At 37.7% G+C, this 12,641-nt stretch overlaps 1 long non-coding RNA gene across 2 annotated transcripts in view; it reads right to left on the bottom strand.

Moving 5' to 3' along the window:
• Positions 1 to 12,427, bottom strand: part of LOC128652105 (uncharacterized) — a 48,978-nt gene extending 36,551 nt beyond the window's left edge. For both annotated transcript variants that reach the window (XR_008401268.1, XR_008401269.1), the window contains exon 1: positions 12,368 to 12,427. This is a non-coding gene — a long non-coding RNA (uncharacterized LOC128652105). The remainder of the gene's footprint in view (positions 1 to 12,367) is intronic.
• Between the last annotated feature and the right edge of the window lie 214 nt (positions 12,428 to 12,641).

Here is a 12,641-nt window from a genome sequence, read left to right as displayed (position 1 = left end):
TTTTTTGCACGTTAGGTAAACACTTATGCAAAAACGTTTTACTATCAACTTGTAATAGGGGCACTACCGGAAAACAATAAATAGCGCTCAACTTGTAATCTAGCCCGCAGTGTGTAAAGCAAATTTCCATTCACTATTGTCTTATTGGGAAAGCTCTGAGAGATAATGATTGAACACCACCTTTGGTAAAAAATCAATAGAGAATCATTTAGCCCTATTGAAACAATCAGCTACCCTTCTAGTTGAAGTAACAGAAAAGAGAAAACCTCAATGTGAGATTCCAGTGAGATGCTACCTACAATCATTCTATAAAAAAAAGACTATTAAACCCCAAATGACCAAAAGTAAATCCCATGTAGACAATACAAACATATGTCTGGGGTGAATATGTGCCAAGGCTTGAAGAAAATAATAGACAAGGGAGTTCTTGACCTATTTGACCTTAGCAATGGTTACCATAGGTATTACCAAGGGCAATTTTCCTACGAGACTCGTGCAAACTTGGACTAATTATATTATTATTCGGCTGCTATAAGAATGGTGTATGATGACAGAGTAATATTTACAATGCAATTACATGAATACTAAAAGAGTAGATGGCCCTGGCTGTGAGTTACCATCCAACAATGTACATCATTTATTACAACTGATCAGATGAATCAGAAAAAAGGAACATAGATAATATAACTTCCTGATTGTTTATTTTAGGTGAACTGCTGCCAGATATGCCAGTGGAATCATGCTGATTACAGTTAACACCAACTCCATCTTTAGTCTGCACAAAACTACCATGAGCCTCCCTTCTTGGCATAGAAACCTGTTTAGCACTGTAGATGAGGAACATTCTGGATGATTTTGAGACTTTTGTAGCAAAAGATACCTTTGTATGCAAAATATCATACTTTCCATTTAAGCAGCACATTACCTTTAGAGCCAGGTTTTGCCACTGCTTCAGCTAGAAAAGAAAATACAATAGGATCATAAAAGGGACACGAAACCCCAACGTTTTCTTTTGTGATTCACAGAGCATGCAATTTAAAAAAATAATAATTCAGATTTACTTCTATTATCAAATGAGAATACAAGCAAAACATATACACAATGTAAATAAATATACAATGTAAATAAATAGACAAATTTGTTAACAAACTAAGAACTAAGAGCTTTCTTACAGTCTCTCCCCTGGGACTGTAGATATAACGTTGTAGATAGATAGATGGCGCTGGTCTGTATACTGATTTTTTCTCTAATGATGAAGAGAAAAAAAGGAAGGGGGATCTACAGTCATTACAAGAGTTCATTACTCATCTTAATAATAACGATATGAATATCATTCTCACTCCAGACATACACAAAACAGAAGCTACTTTTTTAGATCTATCTATTTCAGTGAAAGAAGGAGATATTTACACCAAAACCTTTTTTAAAAAATGTGATACCAACACATTTATTAGACATGACAGCCAACACCACCCCACGTGGCTTCGAGCTATCCCAAAAGGTCAATTCCAACGCATTAGGCGTAATTGTAATACATTGGAAGACTATGAAGAACAATCTACCATGCTCAAAACTAGATTTTTACAAAAAGGCTATAAGTGTGAACAACTAGAAAGGGATAGACAACAAATTAAAAATCTCAATCGAGAATTGACACTAAAAGGCCAAGCACACAAATCCAGACAAGACAACACTTTTCCCCGTTTTATAACTACTTACAATTCAGGTCATCATCAAGTCAAGAATATCATAAATAAGCATTGGCATGTCCTTAAAAGTGATGACATTTTAAATGAGATCTTACCATCTAGACCACAAATCACCTTTAGGAAAGGCCATAATTTAAAACAAAAACTAGCTCCCTCATTAATAAAAGGAATGAACCCAGAAGCCCCCCTAACTATCGCGAACCTCCAAGGCTTTTATAGTTGCGGCCACTGTAAGGGTTGCAACTATACTAAGCGAGTAAATAAAACCTTCACCTCCTCTGTGACAGGGAAAACCTTTACAATCAAACATTTTATAACCTGTAAAACTACCAATGTGATCTATCTTTTACAGTGCAATTGTAAAATTCAATATTTGGGACAAACTACCAGATTTTTAAAAACACGAATTTTAGAACATCTTAACAAAATAGAAAAAAAACATGAAAATCATGGGGTACCCATTCATTGCAATTCTTGCAAAGATTTCAAAAAAGAGAATTTTCTTTGGTTAGGGATTGAAAAAGTATCCACACATTGGAGAGGGGGTACAATTGAAACACAAATGGACAAACGAGAATTATGGTGGATTCACACCATGAAGACATACAACAATTGGGGTTTAAATAAGGATATTAAGATAGCAGCATTTATATAACACATGTTTCCTCTTTCCTATTCACTTTTCACTATTTCTTAATTTTATATCTATTTCATTGATCCTTCGTATTTTATTTTTATTTTCTATTCTTTAATTTTTTTTTTATTATTTTTTTTTTTATTTTATAATTTTATTATTATTTTTATTATTAATGCTTTTTTATTTTTTTATTAATAATGTTTTTTATTATCAATATTTTATTTTTTATTTTCATTTATTTTTTATTTTTATTTTTATTCCTTTTTACTTTATCATATTTTATATTTTACTTTATCATATTTTATCTTATTTTATCTTAATTGTTCATGGCTGGGTGGTTAACCTATATATTCAGTAAATAGCTATAGGACTGGATACATCTGAGACAGATCAGTTTGACTATTTAAAAGCTTTCTGGCTTTTCTTAATTTACCTTAATTATTTTTAGCAGTAGAAGAAATATTTAGCACTTCAGGAACCAGAATTTTCAGAGAATAAGTTGCCCAAAGTGACTTTTTAGCATTTTTGCCATCACTCAATTTAATTATAAACAATTAAATTTGTGTTTAGTAGACAACACAAGGTATTGATCTAGACCCTGTTTGGAATATTTCATGCCACCATTTTGATCCATATGATCTTTAATTTCTAAGATCTATTAATTTTACGTTTGAGTCGTCTAGCTAGAAGTCTACTTCATTTATTTTCACCATCATAGTATCTTTGTTTTAAAATTAGAGCTTCTCATTTATGTTCTTTATCTATCACCTAGATTACGAGTTTTGCGTTAGGCTTAAAAAGCAGTGTTGGCCAGTCCCAACGCTGCTTTTAAACGCCCGCTGGTATTACGAGTCTTGCAGGTACAGGTGTAGCGCTAACTTTTTTGGCCAGACTTGGAAATACCGCAAATCCACTTACGTAAATTGTGTATCCTCTTTTTTCAATGGGACTTGCATAGCGCCGGTATTACGAGTCTGCCAAAAAGTGAGCGGTAGACCCTCTCCTGTCAAGACTGGTACTGCATTTTAAAGTCAGTAGTTAAGAGTTTTACACTACAACGCTGTAACATAAAACTCTTAACTAAAGTGCTAAAAAGTACACTAACACCCATACACTACCTATTAACCCCTAAACCGAGGCCCTCCCACATTGCAAACACTAAAAGAAAAATTTTAACCCCTAATCTGCTGAACCGGACATCGCCGCCACTATAATAAATATATTAACCCCTAAACCGCCGCACTCCCGCCTCGCAAACATTAGTTAAATATTATTAACCCCTAATCTGCCATCCCTAACATCGCCAACACCTACCTACATTTATTAACCCCTAATCTGACGCCCCCAACGTCGCCGCCACTATACTAAAGTTATTAACCCCTAACTCTAAGTCTAACCCCCCTAACTTAAATATAATTTAAATAAATCTAAATAAAATTACTATAATTAACTAAATTATTCCTATTTAAAACTAAATACCTGTAAAATAAACCTTAAGCTAGCTACAATATAACTAATAGTTACATTGTAGCTAGCTTAGGGTTTATTTTTATTTTACAGGCAAGTTTGTATTTATTTTAACTAGGTAGAATAGTTAGTAAATAGTTATTAACCATTTAATAACTACCTAGCTAAAATAAATACAAATTGACCTGTAAAATAAAACCTAACTTAAGTTACACTAACACCTAACACTACACTGTAATTAAATTAATTCCCTAAATTAAATACAATTAAATACAATTAAATAAAATTAGCTAAAGTACAAAAAAATCACTAAATTACAGAAAATAATAAACAAATTTCAAGATTTTTAAACTAATTACACCTAATCTAATCCCCCTAACAAAATAAAAATGCCCCCCCAAAATAAAAAAAAACCCTACCCTACACTAAATTACAAATAGCCCTTATAAGGGCCTTTTGCGGGGCATTGCCCCAAAGTAATCAGCTCTTTTACCAGCAAAAAAAATTACAAATCCCCCCCAACATTAAAACCCACCACCCACACAAGCAACCCTACTCTAAAACCCACCCAATACCCCCTTAAAAAACCTAACACTAACCCCTTGAAGATCACCTTACTGGGAGAAGTCTTCATCCAAGCGGGCCGAAGTCCTCAACGAATCCGGCAGAAGTGGTCCTCCAGACGGGCAGAAGTGGTCCTCCAGACGGGCAGAAGTCTTCATCCAGACGGCATCTTCTATCTTCATTCATCCAGCGCGGATCGGGTCCATCTTCAAGACATCCGACGCGGAGCATCCTCTTCTTTCCAGGGCGACTGAATAATGAAGGTTCCTTTAAGTGACGTCATCCAAGATGGCGTCCCTTAGATTCCGATTGGATGATAGAATTCTATCAGCCAATCGGAATTAAGGTAGGAAAAATCCTATTGGCTGATGCAATTAGGCAATAGGATTGAACGTCAATCCTATTGGCTGATGCAATCAGCTAATAGGATTGAGCTGGCATTCTATTGGCTGTTCCAATCAGCCAATAGAATGCCAGCTCAATCCTATTGGCTGATTGCATCAGCCAATAGGATTTTTTCTACCTTAATTCCGATTGGCTGATAGAATTCTATCAGCCAATCGGAATCTAAGGGACACCATCTTGGATGACGTCACTTAAAGGAACCTTCATTCTTCAGTCGCCGTGGAAAGAAGAGGATGCTCCGTGTCCGATGTCTTCAAGATGGACCCGCTCCGCGCCGGATGGATGAAGATAGAAGATGTAGTCTGGATGAAGACTTCTGCCCGTCTGGAGGACCACTTCTGCCCATCTGGAGGACCACTTCTGCCGGATTCGTTGAGGACTTCGGCCTGGTTGGATGAAGACTTCTCCCGGTAAGGTGATCTTCAAGGGGTTAGTGTTAGGTTTTTTTAAGGGGGTATTGGCTGGGTTTTAGAGTAGGGTTGGTTGTGTGGGTGGTGGGTTTTAATGTTGGGGTGGGGGGTTGTATTTTTTTTTACAGGTAAAAGAGCTGATTACTTTGGGGCAATGCTCCGCAAATGGCCCTTTTAAGGGCTATTTGTAATTTAGTGTAGGGTAGGGTTTTTTTATTTTGGGGGGCTTTTTTATTTTGTTAGGGGGTTAGGGTTAGGGGTGTAATTTGTTAATTATTTTCTGTAATTTAGTGTGTTTTTTTTGTACTTTAGCTAATTTTATTTAATTGTATATAATTGTATTTAATTTAGGGAATTAATTTAATTATAGTGTAGTGTTATGTGTTATTGTAACTTAGGTTAGGTTTTATTTTACTGGTACTTTTGTATTTATTTTAGCTAGGTAGTTTATTAAATAGTTAATAACTATTTAGTAACTATACTACCTAGTTAAAATAAATACAAACTTGCCTGTAAAATAAAAATAAACCCTAATCTAGATACAATGTAATTATTAGTTATATTGTAGCTAGCTTAGGGTTTATTTTATAGGTAAGTATTTAGTTTTAAATAGGAATAATTTAGTAAATTATAGTACTTTTATTTAAATTATATTTAAGTTAGGGGGGGTTAGGGTTAGATTTAGGTTTAGGGGTTAATATGTTTATTATAGTGGGGACGGCAGATTAGGGGTTAATAAGTGTAGGTAGGTTGCGTCGACATTTGGGGGCGGCAGATTAGGGGTTAATAAATATAATGTAGGTGTCGGCGATGTTGGGGGCAGCAGATTAGGGGTTCATATGTATAATGTAGGTGGCGGCGGTATCCGGAGTGGCAGATTAGGGGTTAATAAATTTAGGTAGATTGTGGCGACATTGTGGCGGCAGATTAGGGGTTAATAAATATAATGTAGGTGGCGGCGGTGTCCGGAGTGGCAGATTATGGGTTAATAATATAAATGTAGGTGTCGGGGGCGGCAAATTAGGGGTTAATAAGTGTAAGATTAGGGGTGTTTAGACTCTGGGTTCATGTTAGGGTGTTAGGTGTAGACATAAAAAAAAATTCACCATAGGAATCAATGGGGCTGCGTTAGGGGCTAAACGCTGCTTTTTTGCAGGTGTTAGACTTTTTTTCAGCCGGCTCTCCCCGTTGATTCCTATGGGGAAATCGTGCACGAGCACGTTACACCAGCTCACCGCTGACTTAAGCAGCGCTGGTATTGGAGTGCGGTAATGAGCAAAATTTTGCTCAACGCTCACTTCTTGTCTTTTAACGACGGGTTTGTAAAAACCCATAATACCAGCGCTGCATGTAAGTGAGCGGTGAGGGAAAACTGCTCGTTAGCACCGCATAGCCTCTAACGCAAAACTCGTAATCTAGCCGATTGTATTTAAGTTCTTTCTTTGGGAGTCTAATTTGTGAAATATTTTATTGTCTGAAGGGTCTTGTGTGCTAATTCTAGGTCTGCTATTTTAGTGAGGGTCTATTGCATTAAATGATATTTTTGTCTTAAGGTGTAAGCTTTGAGTTTCATTATTAGACAACATCTTCCCATAGGATTCAGAGGTATAAGACTGTACCTGTATTAAGAGCAAAATATTCTTTAACCATATTATCAATTTTTTTTAAATGTCGGGGATCTTCTATAAGATAGTCATTTAGAAGCCAGATATATTTTAGGCCATATTATTTTACAGCTGATAACAGTAACGCTTAGAGGGTCCATTTTACTTCCCTAAACCAGACCCCTAAGAAACCAGCCCCCCATGGCCTGCCCATCATGAATACCTGAAATAAATACACAACACCAATTTTGCCAATAAAAAATGGAAAGGTCACTTTTATTTATATAGATTTTGCTATTGTAGCCAAAATCAGATAAGAGAGCCATAAATCAATTCCAGCAATTTCAACACCACAAATCAACATAATGCCCAAGCATTTCAATTGAACATGAGCCCACGTATTTCGGGGGGGTGACCACAATAAAACCCCCCGTGGCGAGACCCGAGGAATTGGCCGAGAGAACCCGCTGCACAATCTGCCCAGCAGCTAGACCACCGGATCACGGCCCCAAGCCGAGTGCGCAGTGGGATCCTCCTGCCTCCTCGATGCCACGCCCACGTGCTAGGCTCATTTCACCGCCACCAAAAGCCTCCCTTTCCGCCAACCCAGCTTAGTGACCTTTCCTTACCTTAACCATTTCCACCACTATCATCCTTATGTCCTCCAAGAACTGGTCATTCCCGACCTCATTCAAGTGCACTCCATCGCCCCAAAATAGCTCTTCCCTTTTTGCCACAATCAGGGGATGCTCCATCACTCACCCCCCAGTCTCACTATTCGCCCTGCTATTTGATTAACTCTTCTGCGTGACCTATATCCTGCCCTCTGTGTATCTGTATCACGCCAGTGTATTCTAGATATTATATTGGACCATATGACTCGCACCTGCGGCCAAGCCACCCTTAACCATCTGATCACTTCCTTTATCTTATCTTCCAGTTCCTTTAACGGAATTGCGCCTATATCATTGCCTCCTAGGTGTATTATCAGCGCATCTGGGGGGGCCCCACCTTCTCCTTGCCTGCTGTATAGTCCCGACTAACTCATCCCAGCGCATACCCCTTTTTCCTAGCCATCTTATACTCGCTTCCTTGTGTGAGCAACCCAGATGCAACCCTAAACCTGTTGCGATTGCCCTTGTCCGGGCCCAATGTACATATGAATGCCCTACTACCCATGCACGTAACGCTCTTCCTGAAATGAAAAAAGCAAATGTTCAATGAAACTCACGAATTGATAAACATTTTTCCAGTTATTATGAACGATCCGACTACTTGTACTGTTAACATTCGTTTACTCCCCCTTCATTCTCCTTTTATTCTACTGTAGGATCTGAATGCCTGGGATTTCCATCTCCCCAAATTTTTTATCCTGTCTTCTGAATACCCTTTCTCTGCAGCGCTAGTCGCAGCCCCTATTCGAAATGAATGCGGCGCAAACCGCATGTGATCCCATCCCAACTTTTTTGTCACCATTTCCGACACCTTTTTAAACTGATACTTTGTCAGATTGGACCCGTCCCTGTGTCTTAAAAACAGCCTACCCTCCTCGCGCTTTATTCGTAACATCTCTGTCACCCTTGCTACTGGGCATGTGAGGCTCCCTGTCTCCCTCATTGATACCCACGCCCCTTTTCCTTCTCTGTCTGTTTTTTATTTCCTTACTAAGACCATTATGTTGTACCCTTATACCCTTGCATCGGTAGTTTCCACTCCGTTTTTTGCGTCCCCCTTACTTGCTGCTATTAGCTCTCCCATCCTAAATGCTCCCCAAAAGGCCATAACAAACTAGCTTCCGTCCTATCTCTGCACACCTCCTCCAGTACCATTATCATTCTTCCCAACCTTTCTTCTGTGATTGGTCCCCTGTCATCTGACTTTTTAACTTCACCCACTTGCCATGCTCTTAATACCTTTCTGACCACAAATGATTTTGTCATGTCCTCCATGTCTCTTAATTTTGAAAAGAAAGAAACACCCGCTAATGCAATGCTGACCTGATCTTTCTTCATGCCTTTTACTTTTAGCGACCAAAGCCATTCCAGGAACCTACTTCGCTCGCCCCCTATCACGTTACCCTTACATCGCAACCACTGCTTCCAATAGGAATCGTATGCCCTCCAGGTTCTTGGGGCCAAAGATTTTCCAACCAGTTCTCTTATACCTTCTAAGCGTTCCCAATCTGCCAAAGAAAGATGGGACAGCATTCACCTTCTTTTCTAGCGGCCGGCGCAGCCCTCCTAAACACCCCCCAATTAAACCTCGACAAAGTGTCGGATATTACATTTTTATAGCCTGCAATGTGTTTCGCTTTAAAACAGATGTTCAGCTGCAAGCATTTTAGCACTAAGTATCTCAAATACTTTATTACCGGCATTGAAGATGCTGAAAGGTTGTTAATCACGTCTACTATTCCCTGATTATCCGACCCAAACGTAATGTTTTTATTTTTCAGTGTTTCTCCCCACAGCTCTACTGCTAGCACAATGGGGACTAATTCCAATAAAACCAGGTTCCTCACCCATCCGCTCCTTTCCCAATCTGCTGGCCACTTGCCCGCATACCATCTCCCCTGTAGATATGCACCGAAACCTGCGCTCCCTACTGCATTTGTGTAAAGCTCTAACTCATTTGCTGCTGCTGCTCTTGGCCATATTCTGATTCCTTCTTGCAAGAAATTGTCCCATACTTTCAAATCCTCACTTGTCTCCCCTGACACCCTAATCATGTGTTCTGGTCTTTTTGCGCCCTTTGTGCTTAGCTACAAATGCCTTTTAAAAATCCTCCCTACTGGTATGACTTTAAATGCAAAGTCAGTAGAAAGAAAAAAGGTTAGTGATCCTTGCTTTCCATCTCAGCTGCCCTTTATGCCTTCCCCCAGCCCCCCTCCTGAGCGATATTTTTCTCCTCCCTACAGTTTCCCTTATCAGATCTCTGGCCTTTTTCCCCTTCTCCATTGTTAACCCACATTGGCCCTTCATGGAGTCTATGACTATCCCTAAAAAAGGCTAGGCTGGTACAAGTCCCCTCTCTCTTCTCCTTAACTACCGGTACCCCTAAGTATTCCCACATTCCCAACAAATTCACCTTTAACTTTTCACAATCGTTAACTCCTGCTAATCCCATCAAAAAAAAATCATCTAAATAGTGAACAACATTGTCCATACCAGACTTCTTAACGCTTAACTAATGCAAAGAAGAGCTAAATTTTTCAAACACAACACGAAATTGAACACCCCATGGGTAAACTTTTATCAACCTAATAGTTACCATTGAACTTGCAACCCATTAAATAAAAACTCTCTGGATTAAGGGGCAATAACTGAAATGCTGATATTATGACAATTTTTTATAACAAAGCTCCCTTACCCAAGGCATGCACCATATTGCACTGCCCTGTCAAAAGACTGGTATTCCACCTATGAATAATTTTTAGCTATTGCATCATTTACTGACCCTCCCCTAGGGTACGATAGGTGTTGGATCATCCTGTACTTGCCCTGCTCCTTCTTTGGGACTAAACCTTAGGGAGACACTTCTAAATCCTCAATCAGTTTTTCTTTAAATGGGCCTGCCATCCTCCCTAATTTTACCTCCTTGTCCAATTTCTCTTGCAGCACCTCTGGGAACTCTATGGCTGATTTTAAATTTCTCGCCTTACCTGCCCCTTTCATCTCAAATTGAACTGGTACCACAAAACCCTCAGACAAACCATGCTCTAGATTTTTTTTCCTCTATCTTCTCATATGCCTGTAATTCCTGTAACAACCTATCTATTTTCAGCGGTGTTTTGGCCAACCCCCAATCCAACTCCACTGCTGGACTGCTGGTATTATCCTGCCCTCGAAAGGAATACCTGGGCCCATTCACATTGCCCCTTTTACAATCCACGCCAGGGTGACTTCCATTACAATATCTACACCCATGCCTATATTTACAGGAATTCCCACCTCTTATCGTCCCCTATGCAACCCCTCCTCCTAGTGACATCACGCATATTAATTAATCAATCCAGGAGAAGCATGACCAGCTGAAACTGTAAACCTGGCTTACTCCCCCACTCCTTATCTGGTTACTATAGCATCTAAATACTGACCAAGCTTAAAGCAACAAACCACTCCTTACTTCCCTTTGCTAACAAAGTAAATTCCTTAAAGGACCGTCAATACAGCAGATTTGCTAAATCAACAAATGCATGATAAAAAGACAATGCACTAGCACTTAGTCTGAACTTCAAATAAGCATTAGATTTTTTTCTAACAAATTTTAAAGTTATGTACATTTCCACTCCCCCTGTATCATGTGACAGCCATCAGCCAATCACAAATGGATATACGTATATTCTGTGAATTTTTACACATGCTCAGTAGGAGCTGGTGACTCAAAAAGTGTAAATATAAAAAGACTTTGCACATTTTTTTTAATGGATGTAAATTGGAAAGTTGTTTATAATTGCATGTTCTATCTGAATCATTAAAGTTTAATTTGACCTGAGTGTCCCTTTAAGCTGTTCTCTTGGTATTCTATCAGTACACTGTACTAAGGAATTTAAACTTTAGTTTTCCATTCCCTGTACTCACATTAATTTATAATGTTCCCTTCTCCCGACTTATTTTCTTTATTTAATAATAATAAAGACTGACACAAACGTTTGGCGTTCTCTCCCCTCCATTAAATATTTTGTTTGTTAGAATATCTCAGCTGTGTATTCAATAAATATTAGTACAGTTAAGGAGTGCCCTCCTAATGAGATTATTTATGGATTATAAATATTAATAACAATACAATTTTCATTGTCAATACCTGCAATTCATATAGTAGAATCTTAGCAGTGCACCCCAGAAAAATGTTATATAATCTTAGTAGCGCTCTCCAAAATAACACTATTGAGATATTTAGCAATTAATGACAATAAGATTATTATCAAATATTAATATTTAATCCCAAATTAAATATTTCCTAATTTCTGAACAGGTTATTTTTTATAAACACAGTGATTATATTTATGCAGTAAATAGAATATTGATTATGACCAGATATATATAAATAGATTATTACCATATTAAAATTATAATATAAAGCAAGGTATAGAAATATTTAGCTTAATTTATATTAAATTAAATCACCTGTATCCTGGATATGGTCAATATTATTAGGAATTAACTTTAAATCAAATTGAATTAACTATCAGATATCACAATTTAATGTTACTAGATAGAACAATTTATAATTAGCCATAATGCTTATTTAACAACGTTTTGCTAGCAAATACCAAACCTAACCTGATAGGTATAATATAGCTATCTAACCAAAATAGTCTTATATGACTTAAATAATCAACCAGAGCAATTTATACCTTATTAACAATTAAATATATCAACCTGTACAGCCTTAATAAGTCTGATCAGCTGCAATACAATTTCTAAAATATTTACCAGTAACTAAAAATTAACTTATGAGTATAAAATCCTAAAATCCCATTTTCTACAGTGATAAATTTACTAATGCTAGTATAATTATTATATAGGATACACTAATATAGTTAATATTAATTTATATATCTAAAATTACCCCTTTAAATCACAGCTTCCGCATATTCCTTGGAGCCCTTTCTGCAACAAAGAAAAAAATGCTCTGCTCTGAAACAAGAAAAATTTATTAGTGTGCTTCACTTCCTGCTACTCTGATTTATACTACCTGTTGTTAAGTGCCGCCCCCTTTTCCCCTAACAGCCCATACCTTTGTTCCTTATCTTTCCTCCCCCTAACCTCCTATTCTCCTTTTTCAGCTTCCCCCCTCTCTACTCCTAATCCTAAAATTAACCCTTTTATGTCCAGCATAGGAG

This window comes from Bombina bombina, chromosome 3 (assembly GCF_027579735.1).
Source record: "Bombina bombina isolate aBomBom1 chromosome 3, aBomBom1.pri, whole genome shotgun sequence".
NCBI classification, from domain to species: Eukaryota; Metazoa; Chordata; class Amphibia; order Anura; family Bombinatoridae; genus Bombina; species Bombina bombina.
Note: the sequence above shows the minus strand (reverse complement) of the source record. Positions and strands in the feature narration are given on the sequence as shown.